This window comes from Myotis daubentonii, chromosome 3 (genome assembly GCF_963259705.1).
Source record: "Myotis daubentonii chromosome 3, mMyoDau2.1, whole genome shotgun sequence".
NCBI classification, from domain to species: domain Eukaryota; kingdom Metazoa; phylum Chordata; class Mammalia; order Chiroptera; family Vespertilionidae; genus Myotis; species Myotis daubentonii.
In genome coordinates, this window is record NC_081842.1 from 54457019 (window position 1) to 54474491 (window position 17473).

General features: G+C 40.6%; 1 long non-coding RNA gene across 1 annotated transcript in view; it reads right to left on the minus strand.

The window, feature by feature from the left end:
- The window catches only part of LOC132230285 (uncharacterized), a 61132-nt gene that overhangs the window by 42342 nt on the left and 1317 nt on the right, over window positions 1-17473 (minus strand). The window contains exon 2 of the long non-coding RNA XR_009451842.1: window positions 2605-2875. This is a non-coding gene — a long non-coding RNA (uncharacterized LOC132230285). The remainder of the gene's footprint in view (window positions 1-2604; window positions 2876-17473) is intronic.

Below are 17473 nucleotides of genomic sequence, written 5' to 3' on the forward strand. Positions count from 1 at the left end.
AGACTGTGCTGGTGTGAACAGATAACCACCAAGGATCGCACGCATTCCCTAGGAGCCTAATGCAAGACCCCCTAGAACTTAGGCACAACTCAGATAAAGCACGGGAAGCCAATTTAACTGAAACAAAATTTTGCCACCCCAGATATCAGGGGCTCACAGTAGAAATTCAATTGAATGAAGGAAGGGTAAAGCTACTGGACAAGTTCTTCTGGTTCAAGATTAGTATCACCTGTTTGTAGAGCTCATCCAGGATGTCTTAGACTTCAGAGGTAGCCCATATTGCTTGAGGACATAGTCTAACCCTAGACTAGGATTAGAGCCAAGTCATCCTGACACAAAGGCCATGATCTGGCTGGAAATGTGCTGTGTGTTGCTGACGTGACCCCTCAAAAGCCTGCTGATTTCCGAAATGCCAGTAGACAGTGATGAGACCAAGTATGAAAGAGTCCTACAGAAAGATTAAATTCCCTAGACCTGTGGCTGGCAAACTGCGGCTCGCGAGCCACATGCGGCTCTTTGGCCCCTTGAGTGTGGCTCTTCCTAAGCCTTAGGAGTACCCTAATTAGGTTAATAACAATGTACCTACCTATATAGTTTAAGTTTAAAAAATTTGGCTCTCAAAAGAAATTTCAATTGTTGTACTGTTGATATTTGGCTCTGTTGACTAATGAGTTTGCCGACCACTACCCTAGACAGATACAGGACGACTGATAAAAGAGGGTGAAATGCCCTGGCCAGAGTGCCTCAGTTGTTTGAGCATCGTCCTGTGCACTGAAAGGTCGCAGGTTCAATTCCCAGTCAGGGCACATGCCCAGGTTGTGGGTTTGATCCCCAGTCGGTTGGGACATGTGCAGGAGGCAACCAATTGATGTTTTTTTCCAACATCGATGTTTCTCTCTCTTCCTCTCCCTTCCTCTCTCTCTCTAAAAAAAAATGGAGGGGTGGGGGAGGTGAAGCACCCTTGTTAGAATTTGTATTCATGATTAAATTTTCTAAATCAGAGATGAATAAAGTCATTGTTATAGATGAATTGTATGTCCCCCCAAAGATATGTTGAAACACTATCCCCATTACCTCAGAATGTGACCTCATTTGGAAATAGGATCATTGCAGATATAATCATTAACATGAGGTCATATTGGATTATGATGGGCCCCTAATCCAATATGACTGATGTCCTTATAAGAAAATGTCCATGTGAGAATACAGACACACAAGAAGAATGCAATATAATGACAGAGGCAAAGAGACCCGAGTTATATAGCTATAGGCGAAGGAATGCCTACAAAGATTGCTGATAACACCAGAAGCTAAGAGTAAGGCATGGAATAGATTCTTCCCTAGATTCTTCCCAACATCCTGATGACTACTTGATTTTGGACTTCTAGTCTCCAGAACTGTGAGAGAATACAGTTCTGTTCTTTTAAGCCACCCAGTTTGTGGTAATTTCTTGTGGCAGCCAGAGGAAACTAAGAAGCCATTATAATGCCCTTGTCCTAGGGTGGATTTTTAAAAAACGGAGCCTCTTTTTGGGAACGGCAGAATAATTTCAATGGCACTAGCCTCAGTTGCCAAAGTAGAGAAGCCCTCAGAACCCTTCCAAAGCTGGCACACCTCTTAATCTGTTGTAAAAATGGGGGCCTAGGTATGTGGGGAGAAACCAAGTTTTGGAGGATGAGTTACTCTCCACAGCACTGTCCAGCTCCCAGTGGCCAGGGGAGAAATTATTTAATTATTTAGGACCTTAATTTTGCTGCTAAGACTTTAGGGAAGTGCAGGCATTTTACTACTACTACTACTTCGTGGTAAAAATGGACAACCACATTCACAAAGAGAACCTACCACTAATAATGCAGAAGCTAAGTCAGGCCTTAGGGAAAACACTGTCCCAGAGCCAGAAAACGACCAGAGAGTCCCCACAATGCCCAATTGTGTTGGTATACATTCTTCCTCTTAGGTAGCTACCCAAGGCCCCAGAATTCCTATACTGTCTGAGAGAAAAAAAAAAGATGGCAGATGACACGGCTGAATCCTGCTGCCTTTAAACCAAATCAGTGCCTCTACCCTTCCTTCTAGCTAAGTGGTTCTCAACCTGTGGGTCGCAACCCCTTTGGCGGTCCAATGACCCTTTCACAGGGTCGCTTAAGACCATCCTGCATATCAGATATTTACATTACGATTCATAACAGTAACAACATTACAGTTATGAAGTAGCAGCGTAAATAATTTTATGGTTGGGTCACAACATGAGGAACTGTATTTAAAGGGCCAGAAGGTTGAGAACCACTGTTCTAGCTATATGAGACCAGTCTGAGGAAGGCCACATCTCTGGGAAGTAGAGAAAATGGAACTAATATTCCAGTAGGAAGACTCTTCAGGGGATACCAAAGAGGTATCATCCACATGGATGCAGGTGAGCATATTGCCCTGGAGCTATGCTTACCAAGAACCCAAGGAGCCCAGAGGGAAGGTGGCATTAGTTAACTATTACTGCATCACCAATTACTCCAAAAATTAATGACAAACATTTATCATCTCACATAGTTTTTGTGTGTCAGGAATTCTGGAGTGGCTTAGATGGATGGTTCTGGGTAGAGCTCTTACCAGGTTATAGACAAAATGTCATCTGAAGGCTTGACTGGGACTGGCAAGTCAGTGCTGGCTGTTGGCAGGAGGCCTCCGTTCCTTGCCATGTGGGTCTCTCTACAGAGCTACTTAAGTGTCCTCATAACATAGCAGCTGGTTTTCTCCAGAGCAAGTGATCCAAGAAGGAGCAAGGTAGCATCTGGGATGCCTTTTATGACCTCATTTTGGAAGTCTTATGCTGTCACTTCTGAAACAGTCTTTTCATTAGAAACAAGCCATACAGTCTGGTCTATATCGAAGAGGAGAAGAATTAGGTGTCAGTTTTGGAAGGGAAACATGGCAAAGAATTTGAAGATTTTTAAAATTCATCACATAATATCATGAACACAATCCTGAGCTGCTTTGTAAGAGAGTTAATGTCCTGTAAAATCTAATTTAAGATAAATACCCAGTGCAAGAAGCTAGAAGAAACAGATGAAAAAATCAACAACTTAGGTAAGACCCAAGAAGAAATGAAGAGCGATATAGCTGCAATAAAAAACACCATTGAAAGTATCAACAGTAGACTAGGAGAAGCAGAGGACCGAATTAGTGAATTAGAAGACAAGGAAGCAAAACACACCCAAACTGTACTGCAATTGGAGAAAAAAATTAAAAGACAGGAGGAGAGCCTAAGGGAGCTTTGGGACAACATGAAATGAAACAACATACGAATAATAGGGGTGCCAGAACAACAGAAAGATGAACAAGGATTAGAAAACCTACTCGAAGAAATAATCTCAGAAAACATCCCTGCGGTGGGGAAGAAAAAAGTCACACAAGCCCAGAGAGTCCCAAACAAGGTGAACCCGAAAAGACCCACACCAAGACACATCATAATCACCATGGCAAATGTTCAGGACAAAGAGAGAATCTTACAGGCTGCAAGAGAGAGACGGAAAGTTACATACAAGGGATCTCCCATTAGATTGTCAAATGACTTCTCAACAGAAACACATCAGGCCAGAAAAGAATGGACGGAAATTTACAAAGTGATGCAAAGCAAAGGACTGAATCCAAGAATACTCTATCCAGCGAGGCTATCATTCAAAATAGAAGGGGAAATAAGAAGCTTCACAGACAAAAACAAGGCTAAGGGAGTTTATCACCACCAAGCCAGCAATGCAAGAAATGCTAAAGGGACTGGTGTAAAAAGAAGAAATAAAAAGCTCAGAAAGAAAAAAGCCACACAAAAAAAGAAATGGCTACAAACAAGTACCTTTCAATAATAACTTTAAACGTAAACGGACTAAATGCTCCAAACAAAAGACATCAAGTGGCTGAATGGATAAAAAAACATGACCCATACATCTGCTGTCTACAAGAGACCCACCTCATTAGAAGGGACTCATACAGACTGAAAGTGAAGGGATGGAAAAATATCTTTCAGGCAAATGGAAAGGAAAAGAAAGCTGGGGTAGCAATACTTATATCGGACAAAATAGACCTCAAAGTGAAGGCCATAACAAGAGATAAGGAAGGCCACTTCATAATACTAAAGGGATGAATACAACAAGAAGATATAACTCTGGTAAACATATATGCACCCAATGCAGGAGCACCCAAATTCATAAAAAAACTCCTGGAAGATATCAAAGGAGAGATCGACAACAATACAAGCATAGTAGGGGACTTTAATACACCACTGACATCACTGCATAGGTCCTCTAGACAAACAATCAGCAAAGAAACAGCAATCCTAAATGACTCACTAGATCAGATGGATTTAATAGACATCTTCAGAACACTTCACCCCAAAGCCACAGAATATACATTCCCCTCTGATGCTCATGGGACATATTCAAAAATAGACCACATATTGGGTCACAAGCAAAGTCTCCCCAAATTCAAGAAGGTTGAAATCATAAAAAGCATCTTCTCAGACCACGATGGCATAATATTAGAAATAAACTACAATAAAAACAACCCCAAATACTCAAACACTTGGAAGCTGAATAGCATGTTATTAAATATTGATTGGGTTAACAATGAGATCAAAGAAGAAATCAAAAACATCCTGGAAACTAATGACAATGAAAACACAACAATCCAAAACCTATGGGACACAATGAAAGCAGTCCTGAGAGGGAAATTTATAGCTCCACAGGCCTATCTCAAAAAACAAGAAAAAATGGTAGTAAATCATCTAACTCTACAACTCAAAGAATTAGAAAGACAGCAGCAAGAAAACCCCAGAGTGAGCAGAAGGAAGGAGATAATAAAGATTAGAGCATAAATAAATGACATAGAGACCAAAAAAACAATACAGAAAATCAATGAAACTAAGAGCTGGTTCTTTGAAAGGATAAACAAAATTGACAAACCTCTAGCCAGACTCACCAAGAAGCAAAGAGAGAGGACCCAAATAAACAAAATCAGAAATGATAGAGTCGAAATAACAACAGACCCCACAGAAATACAAATGATTGTTAAAAAATACTATGGACAGCTCTACTCCAACAAACTAGACAACCTGGAGGAAATGGACAAATTCCTAGAAAAATACAACATTCCAAAACTCAATCAGGAAGAATCTAAAAATCTCAATAGGCCAATAACTATGGAAGAAATTGAAGCAGTCATCAAAAAGCTTCCAGCAAACAAAAGCCCAGGACCAGACGGCTTCACAGGGGAGTTTTACCAAACATTCAAGGAAGAACTAAAACCTATCCTCCTCAGACTACTACAAAAAATCCAAGAGGAAGGAACACTTCCAAGCTCATTCTATGAAGCCAGCATCACCCTAATACCAAAACCAGGTAAAGACAACACAATGAAAGAGAATTATAGGCCAATATCCCTCATGAACATAGATGCCAAAATCCTCAACAAAATCTTAGCAAATCGGATCCAGCAGTACATCAGAAAGATCATACACCATGACCAAGTAGGATTTATCCCAGGGATGCAGGGATGGTACAATATCCGCAAATCAATAAATGTGATACATCACATAAACAAATTGAAAGAAAAAAACCACATAGTCATATCAATTGATGCAGAAAAAGCGTTTGACAAAATCCAACACCCATTTTTGATAAAAACTCTCAGCAAGGCGGGAGTAGAAGGATCATACCTCAACATAATAAAAGCCATATATGACAGGCCCACAGCCAACATCATACTCAATGGACAAAACCTAACACCATTCCCCCTAAGAACAGGAACAAGACAGGGATGCCTACTCTCATCACTCCTGTTCAACATAGTACTGGAAGTATTAGCCATCGCAATTAGGCAAGAAGAAGAAATAAAAGGCATCCAAATTGGAAAAGAGGAAGTAAAACTGTCCTTATTTGCAGACGACATGATATTATACATACAAAACCCTAGAGACTCCATCAAAAAGCTACTAGACTTAATACATGAATTTGGCAATGTAGCAGGATATAAAATTAACCCCAAGAAATCTGAGGCATTTCTAAACACCAATAGTGAACTTTCAGAAAGAGAGATTATAAAAACAATCCCATTCACCATCGCACCAAAAAAAATTAAGCTACCTAGGAATAAACTTAACTAAAGAGGTAAAAGACCTCTACTCAGAAAACTACAGGACATTGAAAAAAGAGATAGAGGAAGACATAAACAGATGGAAGAACATACCGTGTTCATGGATTGGTAGAATCAACATCATTAAAATGTCCATACTACCCAAAGCAATCTATAAATTCAACGCACTTCCCATTAAAATACCAATGGCATACTTCACAGATCTAGAACGAACTCTCCAAAAATTCATCTGGAATAAAAAAAGACCCCGAATAGCTGCAGCAATCCTGAGAAAGAACAAAGTAGGTGGGATCTCAATACCAGATATCAAGATGTATTACAAAGCCACTGTTCTCAAAACTGCCTGGTACTGGCACAAGAATAGGCATATAGATCAATGGAATAGAATAGAGAGCCCAGAAATCGGCCCGAACCAATATGCTCAATTAATATTTGACAAAGGAGGCAAGAACATACAATGGAGTCAAGATAGTCTCTTCAATAAATAGTGTTGGGAAAATTGGACAGATATATGCAAGAAAATGAAACTAGATCACGAACTTACACCATACACAAAAATAAACTCAAAATGGATAAAGGACTTAAATGTACGACAGGAAACCATAAAAATTCTAGAAGTATCCAAAGGCAACAAAATCTCAGACATATGCCGAAGCAATTTCTTCACTGATACAGCTCCTAGGGCACTTGAAACTAAAGAGAAAATGAACAAATGGGACTATATCAAAATAAAAAGCTTCTGCACAGCAAAAGAAACCATCAACAAAACAACGAGAAAACCCACTGCGTGAGAAAACATATTTGCCAATGTCATATCTGATAAGGGCCTAATCTCCAAAATTTATAGGGAACTCATACAACTTAACAAAAGGAAGATAAACAATCCAATCAAAAAATGGGCAAAGGACCTAAATAGACACCTCTCAAAGGAGGACATTCAGAAAGCCAACAGACATATGAAAACATGCTCAAAGTCACTAATCATCCGAGAGATGCAAATCAAAACAACAATGACGTACCATCTCACACCTGTCAGATTGGCTATCATCAACAAATCAACAAATGACAAGTGCTGGAGAGGATGTGGAGAAAAAGGAACACTTGTGCACTGCTGGTGGGAATGCAGACTGGTGCAGCCACTATGGAAGACAGTATGGAGTTTCCTCAAAAAACTAAAAATGGAACTCCCATTTGACCCTTGATCCCACTTCTAGGAATATATCCCAAGAAACCAGAAACACCAATCAGAAACGATATATGCACCCCTATGTTCATAGCAGCACAATTCACCATAGTTAAGATCTGGAAACAGCCTAAGTGCCCATCAGTAGATGAATGGATTAGAAAACTGTGGTACATCTACACGATGGAATACTATGCTGCTCTAAAAAGGAAGGAACTCTTACCATTTGCAACAGCATGGATGGAACTGGAGAGCATTATGCTAAGTGAAATAAGCCAGTCAATGAAGGAAAAATATCACATGATCTCATTCATTCATGGATTATAGAGACCATTATAAACTTTTGAACAATAATAGATACAGAGGCAGAGCTGCCTCAAACAGATTGTCAAACTGCAGCGGGAAGGCCGGGGAGGGTTGGGGAGCAGGAGGTAGGGGGTAAGAGATCAACCAAAGGACTTGTATGCATGCATATAAGCATAACCAATGGACATAGGACACTGGGGGATAGGGGAGGCTAGGGGACTGTCTAGGGCGGGGGGGGGGAATGGACACATATGTAATACCCTTTGTAATACTTTAAGCAATAAAAAATAAATAAAAGAAAAAAAAATAATAGATACAGAGGCAGAGCAGCCTCAAACAGATTGTTAAACTGCAGCAGGAAGGCCGGGGAGGGTTGGGAGGCAGGAGGGAGGGGGGTAAGAGATCAACCAAAGGACTTGTATGCATGCATATAAGCATAACCAATGGACATAAGACACGGGGGCGGAGGGAGGCCAGGGGATTGTCAAGGGCGGGGGGAAAAAAGGGACACATATGTAATACCCTTTGTAATACTGTAAGCAATAATAAAAAAAAAAAAAACAGAAACAGAAAAAAAAAAAAGATAAATAGCCTGGTCCCATAATCATGAAGGTCAGGGACTTTTGGATGAGAAGTAATTTTCTTTGCAATTATGCCCTAAAACATAAACATGACCAATGAGCAAAAATGCAGAAATTTGCTGGGGGTTTCTGGGAAAGTTTTTCCCTCCTTCCCTTTTTTTCTTGTCTCAAACATAGTTGTGATGGCTGGAGCTGCGAAAGCTATCTTGAAAGTATGAGTAAAAGGCCAAGTCCTGACTTCATTGAACCAGTACCAGCCTGCCTACCCTAGACATCTTGTTATGTATGAGAAACAACTATTACTTAAACCACTGGTATTCAAGTTTTCTGTTACTGACAGCCCAAAGCATTCCTAACAAATGTCAATGACATAGTAGGAAAGAGGAAAAACAAAAGGAGCCAATTCTTAGCTTTTGAATTTAAAACCTAGCTGCCGAGCTGGGCTACTGTGGCTCCGTGGTTCAGCATCAACCCATGAACCAGGAGGTCATGGTTCGATTCCCGGTCAGGGCAAATGCTCGGGTTGTGGGCGCGGTCCTCAGTGTGGGATGTGCAGGAGGAAGCCGATCAATGATTCTCTCTCACCATTGATGTACCTATCTCTCTCCTTCTCCCTTCCTCTCTCTGAAATCAATAAAAACATATTTAGAAAGAAAAAGCCCCTAGGCCTCAGGGTGGTAAAAAAAAAAATAATAACCTCAGGGTATGGACAATAGATTTAGAAGGCTAATTGGTGACTAGTATGCAGGCTACCCCAGACTACATAAAAATTCCCTAAATGATAATAGTTAAATTGAGTTCTAGAAAAATAAAATTACATTTCTTATTATATGTGTTTGTGCACTAAGATTTATACTTACTATATGGTAGCTCTCATTTGACTGAAAATGTTATCCTTTCTTACCCTTTACTGTCTTACTATCACTCTAAACCAGCAATTTTCAACCAGTGTGTCCCAAGAATTTTTAAAACAAGCAATACCTAACTATTTAGTCAGGGACACTTACCTCTTTTCCCTTACATTGTCAAATTTAAAAAAATGACAACAGCCAACACATCAATAGCCATCTGGTATAAATGCCTTGCCTTCAACCATAAATATATAGGTTATATAATAGAGTTGAATCTTATTGGTCATGTCACATAATAAGGTTGTGTCTGATTGGTTAATTCTTGCTATCAAAAATTATTATATACATGTATAGGCAACTGATTCTTTTTTTTCTGTAGCAAATTTATTTATCCATTAAACAAAATTTGATTGATTTCTTTCTCTGTTTCTTCTCCTTGTCATTACAGCAATACTTTTAACATTTCTTGTAATGCTGGCTAGGTGGTGATATACTCCTTTAGCTGTTTTTTGTCTGAAAAGCTCTTTATTTGACCATTTTTTAAAAAATATATTTTATTGATTTTTTACAGAGAGGAAGGGAGAGGGACAGAGAGCTAGAAACATCAATGAGAGAGAAACATTTATCAGCTGCCTCCTGCACACCCCCAACTGGAGATGTGCCCGCAACCAAGGCACATGCCCTTGACCGGAATCGAACCTGGGACCCTTCAGTCCGCAGGCCAACGCTCTATCCACTGAGACAAACCGGTTATGGCTTGACCATTTATTTTGAATGATACTCTTGCTGGATATAGTAATCACGGTTTCAGATCCTTGCTTTCCATTACCTTGAGTACTTCATGTCATTCCCTTATGGCCTGTAAGTTTCTGATGAGAAATCAGGTGTCAGCCTTATGGGAACTCCTTTGTAGGTAACAGTTTTCTTTTCTCTTGCTGCCTTTAAGATTCTCTCTTTGTCTTTAATTTTTGGCATTTTAATTATGATGTGTCTAGACCTGTTTGGGTTCTTCTTGTTTGGGGTTCTCTGTGCCTCTGAACTTGTGTAACTTTTTCCTTTGCCAGGTTAGAGAAGTTTTTTGCCATGATTTCTTCAAACACCTCTTTGCCTTTCTCCCTTTCTGCCTCTTCTGGCACACCTGCTATTCTAATATTGTTACATTTCACATTGTCCCACAGCTCCCTTAAGCTGTCCTCCTGCTTTTTTTCTCTGGTTTTCTGATTGAGTGATATTTTCAACTCTATCTTCTAATTCACTTATTTGATCCTCAGATTCCCCTAATCTGCTGTGTAATCCTTTTAATGTGTTCTTTATTTGTACTGTGTCATTCTTTATCTCGTAGTTACTATATCTTTTTTTTCATGCTCTTGAGCATCTTTTTTTTTAAAAAAAATATATTTTATTGATTTTTTACAGAGAGGAAGAGAGAGAGATAGAGAGTTAGAAACATCGATGAGCGAGAAACATCGATCAGCTGCCTCCTGCACGTCCCCCACTGGGGAAGTGCCCACAACCCAGGTACATGCCCTTGACTGGAGTCGAACCCGGGACCTTTCAGTCCGCAGGCCGACGCTCTATCCACTGAGCCAAACCGGTTTCGGCTCTTGAGCATCTTTACCGTCATTATTCTGAACTCTGTTTCAGATAAATTTCTTATCTCTGCTTCATTTATTCTTCTGGAGAATGTTCTAGTTCTTTCATTTGGGGGTTGTTTCTTTGTCTCCTCATTTTGGCTGCCTGTTTGGGTTTGTGACTATATATTAGGTAGATCCACTACACCTCTCAATCTCTAGGCAGGACAGTGTTAAAGGCTGTTTCTGATTAATTAGATCAGGCAAATACTCATAGCCTCCAGAAACCCCCTCTGCCTACAGAATAATAGGATTCTGACTTTAATTGCCCCCAGGCAATCATCATGTGGTGAGAGTTTTTTTCAACAGGGTGGGGCAGTTGCTACTGCCTGGAGGCTAATTGTTATTTTTAGTTTCTTAAGTGGCCTTAGAGCAAGATGTTTTCCAATAGGGTGGGTCAACTGTCTTCCCCACAGGCAAGGCAGATGTCTATGTGGGAAGGATATCCTCTGCTGTGTGAGGGAATGACTCAGCCCAGGAAACTTAGAGTGTCTGCCTTCTGAGCTCTATCCCCAAAGTCCCCAGTCCTGGCTTCTGCTCACACAGCTCCAGTCCACTCTGCCCTCCCTCTGCCAGAGCACAAGGTGAGTGGCTCCACTGGGAATTTTGTGCATTGGCCCTTTAAGAGAGTGCCTGAATTTCCATCTGTCTCTCCCTGGCAGATAGCACCCCACTACTTTTCACAGCCAGATGTTATGTGGGTACCCTCCTCAGTTTTGGTGCTCTCTGCTGGGGGACCCAGCTTGGGAATTAGATCCCATAGTTCTCAATGGCAACCCCCCACAGCTGAGATATTGCTCTGGACTTTAGTTGTCTGTGAGTGGCCGGCCAGCCCTTTGATGCCTCTGCCCTTCCTACCAGTTTCTATGCGGTCTTCACTTTCAGTCCTTGGGTGTGAGGGTTCTCTCCTGCGAGTTTTCTGTTGATTATTCAGGAAGTTTTTCTGTAATTTAGTTATAAGACCAATTTGTTCCTGGGAGCATGTCCATGCACATCCACTTATTCTGCTGCCATTTTTGATCTCTCGGCACCTGATCCTTTAAAAAGTTACTTTGGAATAAAAAGGATAGGTAATTCCTATTATTAGTAGTATATCTACCAAAATTATGCCTATTTTTTGCCAGATCAGCAAAAAATATATTTTTGGGTGTGCCACAATATTTGAGTAATTAGTATACTGTATGTGTGCCATGAGATGAAAAAAGGTTGAAAAGTGCTACTCTAAACCATACTCAGGGTCATTCTCTGAAAATTTACTGTTATTTTAGACTTTTTTGAGAGAAACCACAATTCCTTCTCTTCCTATACTTGAAAACTTGAGGTTGTCCTTCATTTTCCTTCTTCATCTCTTATGCCTGATCTGTTATTTCTTGACTTATTTCCTTTTCTCATTGTCTTTCCCTCTCAACTCCTTCTCCTTCTCTGCCACTCTCCTCCCTCCCCCTTTCTCCACTTGCCTCACTCCTTTTCTCTCCTTCTCCTCTCTCCACCTCCCTCCCTCTTTCATTCTTTTTGTTTGTTTTGAACAAAATATTTAATTTTATGTTTTTCCATCACCCCCATTAATAGCCTCATCTGAAAGTTGTAACGTCTTGCTATTCTTATTTAAACATTTAATAAATCTATAATCATGCCCTGGCTGGTTTTGCTCAGTGGTTAGAACCACGGACCGAAGGGTCAGTGAGTTAGATTCCTGGTCAAGGGAATGTACCAGGGTTGCAGGTTCCCTGGTCAAGAGCATAATACCTGGAAGTGCAGTGATAATTGCATCTAGTTAGGGGTATGTGTGGGAGGCAACCAATTGATGTCTCTCTCTCACATTGATGTTTCTCTCTCTCTCCCCTCCTCCTTCCTCCTTTCACTCTCTTTAGAAAGCAATGGGAAAAATATCCTCAGGTTAGGATTACAATAAATAAATAAATAAATAAATAAATAAACAAACAAACAAACAAACAAACTACCTATAATTTATTTTTGTATATTATATGGGGGTTTGGATCCAATTTTATTTGGTTCAAGTGTCATAGATCCATTATTCCATCTTTTCCTTCAATTATTTGTAATGTCACTGTTGTCATAGTGTCCATATATGTTTGTGTCGGTTTCTGGACTATCTATTCTATACTCTACCTGTCTATGCTCCACAAATGCCACACAGTCTTACTCTACCTTTATAATAATTCTTGATATCTAGTAGGGCAAAATTCCATCTCATTCTACTTCAAAAGTGTCTTGACTATTGTTTATCCTTTTTTTTGTTCCTGAATTTAAAAATCACCTTATTGCATGGCCAGTGTGGCTCAGCGGTTGAGCATTGAGCCACACACCAGGAGGTCACTGTTTGATGCCAGAATCCTTACTTTTTTACAAGATTAATCTAAAAAATCACACCACTGTAGAACTAAAATACAGAAAAGCTTCCTGAATAATCAACGGAAGACTCGCTGGAAAGAACCCTGATACCTGAGCACTGAAAGTGAGGACTGCACATAGACACTGAGGATGGGTGGAGGCGCAACACTGGTAGGACCGGCACCCACAGACAGCAACTGAAGTTCCGGAGATATCTCAGCTGTGGGGGGTTGCCACTGAGAACTCTGAACTCTAATACCCAAACTGGGGCCGCCAGCAGAGAGTACCAGAACTGAGAAGGATACCCACATAATATCTGGCTGTGAAAAGCAGTGGGGTTGCTGCCTGCCAGGGAGAGACAGCTGGAAATTCAGGCACTCTCTTAAAGAGCCAATGCACAAAATTTCCTGTGGAGCCACCCACCTTGTGCTCTGGCAGAGGGAGGGCAGAGTGGACTAGAGCTGTGTGATCAGAAGACAGGATTGGAGACTCAGGGGTTAGAGCTCAGAAGGCAGACAACCCTGGTTTTCTGTGCTGAGTCATTCCATCACCCAGCAAAGGACAGATTTCTCCCACAGACATTTGCCTTGCCTGGGGAAGACAGTTGACCCACCCTATTGGAAAACACCATGCCCTGAGGCCACTTAAGAGACTAAAAATAACAATTAGCCTCCAGGCCAGTGGTTCTCAACCTTGGATGCACATTAGAATCACCTGGGAATCTTTTTAAAATCCTGATTTCTGGGCCTCATCCTTCAGAAATTCTGTTTCTTTGTTATGGGGTGGGGCCACAACATTAGTAACAAAGAAACAGAATTTCTGGAGGATGGGGCCCAGAAATCAGGATTTTAAAAAGATTCCCTGCCCTAACCGGTTTGGCTCAGTGGATAGAGTGTCAGCCTGCGGACTCAAGGGTCCCAGGTTCGATTCCGGTCAAGGGCATGTACCTTGGTTGCGGGCATATCCCCAGTGGGGAGTGTGCAGGAGGCACCTGATTGATGTTTCTCTCTCATCGATGTTTCTAACTCTCTATCCCTCTCCCTTCCTCTCTGTAAAAAATCAATAAAATATATTTTTAAAAAAAGAAAAAGAAAATAAGCCTTATTTAAGAAAAAAAAAAAGATTCCCAGGTGATTCTAATGTGTAGCCAAGGTTGAGAACCACTGCTCCAGTGAGTAGCAACTGCCACACCCTGCTGAAAAAAATTCTCACCACAACTGAGACAATTTCCTGGGGGAAATTCAAGAGGAATCCTATCTGTCTGTAGGCAGAGGCAGTCTCTGAAGGCATTGAGTCTTTGCCTGACCTAATTAGTTAGAAACAGCATTTGACACTGTCCTACACTAGTGATTAAGAGGTGTAGAGGATCTACCTAATATATAGTCACAAACCCAAACAGGCAGCCAAAATGAGGAGACAAAGAAACAACCCCCAAATGAAAGAACTAGAACTTTTTCCAGAAGAGATAAATGAAGCAGAGATAAAACATTTATCTGAAACAGAGTTCAGAGCAATGATGGTAAAGATGTTCAACATCATGAAAAAAGATATAGTAACTATAAAAACAGAAATAAATAATGACATAGCACAAATAAAAAATACATTGAAGGATTACACAGCAGATTAGGGGAAGCTAAGGATTGAATCAGTGAATTAGAAGACAGGGTTGAAGAAATCACTCAATCACAGAATCAAAAAGAAAAACACAATTAAAAAACAAGAGGACAGCTTACGGGAGCTGTGGGACAATGTGAAACATAACAATATTAGAATAGCAGGTGTGCTAGAAGAGACAGAAAGGGATAGAGAACGTTTTTGAAGAAATAATGGCAGAAAACTTTATTAATCTGGTAAAGGAAAAAGTCAAACAATCCAGGAAGCACAGAGAATCCCAAGCAAGAAGAACCCAAACAGGCCCATACCTAGACACATCATAATTAAAATGCCAAAAATTAAAGACAAAGAGAGAATTTTAAAAGCAGCAAGAGAAAAGAAAACTGTTACCTACAAAGGAGTTCCCATAAGGCTGACACCTGATTTCTCATCAGAAACTTACAGGCCATAAGGGAATGGCATGAAGTACTCAAGGTAATGGAAAGCAAGGATCTGAGACCAAGATTACTATATCCAGCAAGAGTATCATTCAAAATAGACAGTAAAATAAAGAGCTTCCCGGACAAAAAAAGGCTAAAGGAATATATCACCACCAAGCCAGCATTTCAAAAAATGCTGAAAGGACTGCTGTAATGAGAAGAAGTAGCAGAGAAACATAGGCATACAGAATTAAAATGCCAATAAATAAGTACCTATCAATAATAACCCTAAATGTAAATGGATTAAATGCTCCAATCAAAAGGCATAGCGTAGCTGAATGGATATAAAAACATGACCCAACCATATGCAGTCTACAAGAGACCCACCTCAGAACAAAAGACACACATAGGATGAGAGTGAAGGGATGGGAAAAAATTTTTTTTCATGCAAATGGAAAAGAAAAAAAAGCTGGAGTAGCAATACTCATATCTGACAAAATAGACTTTAAAATGAAGGCCATCACAAGAGACAACAAAGGTCACTACATAACACTAAAGGGATCAATCCAACAATAAGATATAACCCTGGTAAACATATATGTACCCAATACAGGAGCACCTGAATATATAAAAAACTTCTAGAGGATTTTTTTTTAAAATATATTTTATTGATTTTATACAGAGAGAAAGGGAGAGAGATAGAGAGTTAGAAACATCGATGGGAGAGAAATATCGATCAGCCGCCTCCCGCACATCTCCTACTGGGGATGTGCCCGCAACCCAGGTACATGCCCTTGACCGGAATCGAACCTGGGACCCTTCAGTCCGCAGGCCGACGCTCTATCCGCTGAGCCAAACCGGTTTCGGCTTTTTTTTTTTTTTTTTTTTTCTAGAGGATTTTAATGAAGAGATTGACAACAATACAGTCATAGTAGGGGACTTTAACACCCCCCAAGTGCCCATCAGTAAATGAGTGGATAAAAAAGCCATGGTACATTTATACCATGGAATACTATGCAGCAGTTAAAAAGATGCATCTCTTACCCTTTGAGACAGCATGGAGGGACCTGGAGAGTATCACGCTAAGTAAAATAAGCCAGTCAAAGAAAGACAAATATTACATGATGGCACTCATATGTGGAATCTAAGTAACAAAATAAACCGATGAATGGAGTGGATCCAGAGACATGGAAGCAGGGAACAGTGTGCAGAATCTCTGAGGGAAGGCGGGGGGCGGGGGGCGGGGGGCGGGGGGGAAGTAAACAACCGAAGACCTCCTATGCATGCCTTGTATGTATATGCATAACCCATGGACACAGACAATAGGGTGGTGAAGGCCTGGGGCAGGGGCGAGGGGGGGGCAGGCTGGAGGGGGTTAATGGGGGGAAAACGGGAACATATGTAATACTTTCAACAGTAAATAATTATAAAAAATTTAAATTCCTGGGTAAAAATAAATAAAAAATCTGTATTTTTGAATTTTAAGACCTTGGAAATAAACATACAGATCTCATTATTAGCCTCTCCATTTAATGGAGGTGCGGTGATAATTACGTCTAGTTATTGTAGTCAATGGGATTATACCATTTATTTGGAGCCTGATTTTGCATGTTTGGTTATATTGACACAGCCTTTCGGATTAAGGCCTTAGGAAGGAAGAGATCACATTGTTTCTTGCTCTGGTTTCTCCCCTTTTTGCACCTATGTGTCAATGTTAACCAAACAGCTCCCCAAATCCATGACTGGTCCCTGTGATTGGTCCAGGGATTCCTAAACCCACATAGGGAACAGCAGCAACCTGAAAGGTGGTGCCAGAATCAATCTTTGCACTAGCAATGCTCTTGATTAGGAATCTGCTTTATTTTTTGAATTTTTATTGTTTTCAGAGAGGAAGAGACAGAAACATCAATGAGGAGAGAGAATCATTGATCAGCTGCCTCCTGCACGCCCCCACCGGAGACCAAGCCCACAACTCGGGTACGTGCCCTTACCAGAATTGAACCGAGGACCCTTCAGTCCACAGACCGACACTCTATCGCAGGGGTCCTCAAACTACGGTCCGCGGGCACATGCAAATACAAATATTTTATTTGTTCCTGTTTTTTTACTTTAAAATAAGATATGTGCAGTGTGCATAGGAATTTGTTCATAGTTTTTTTTTTACACTATAGTCCGGCCCTCCAACGGTCTGAGGGACAGTGAACTGGCCCCCTGTTTAAAGAGTTTAAGGACCCCTGCCTATCGACTGAGCCAAACCGCTAGGGCAGGAATCTGCTTTCTTATACACCAGTCGTATCTTCATGAAATGATATAACCTCATAGTTACCTTGACTTTGCTAGCTCTTTGTTCACTCCAATAACACATTTATAGACTCTTAGGATGGGTCAATTCTCCGAT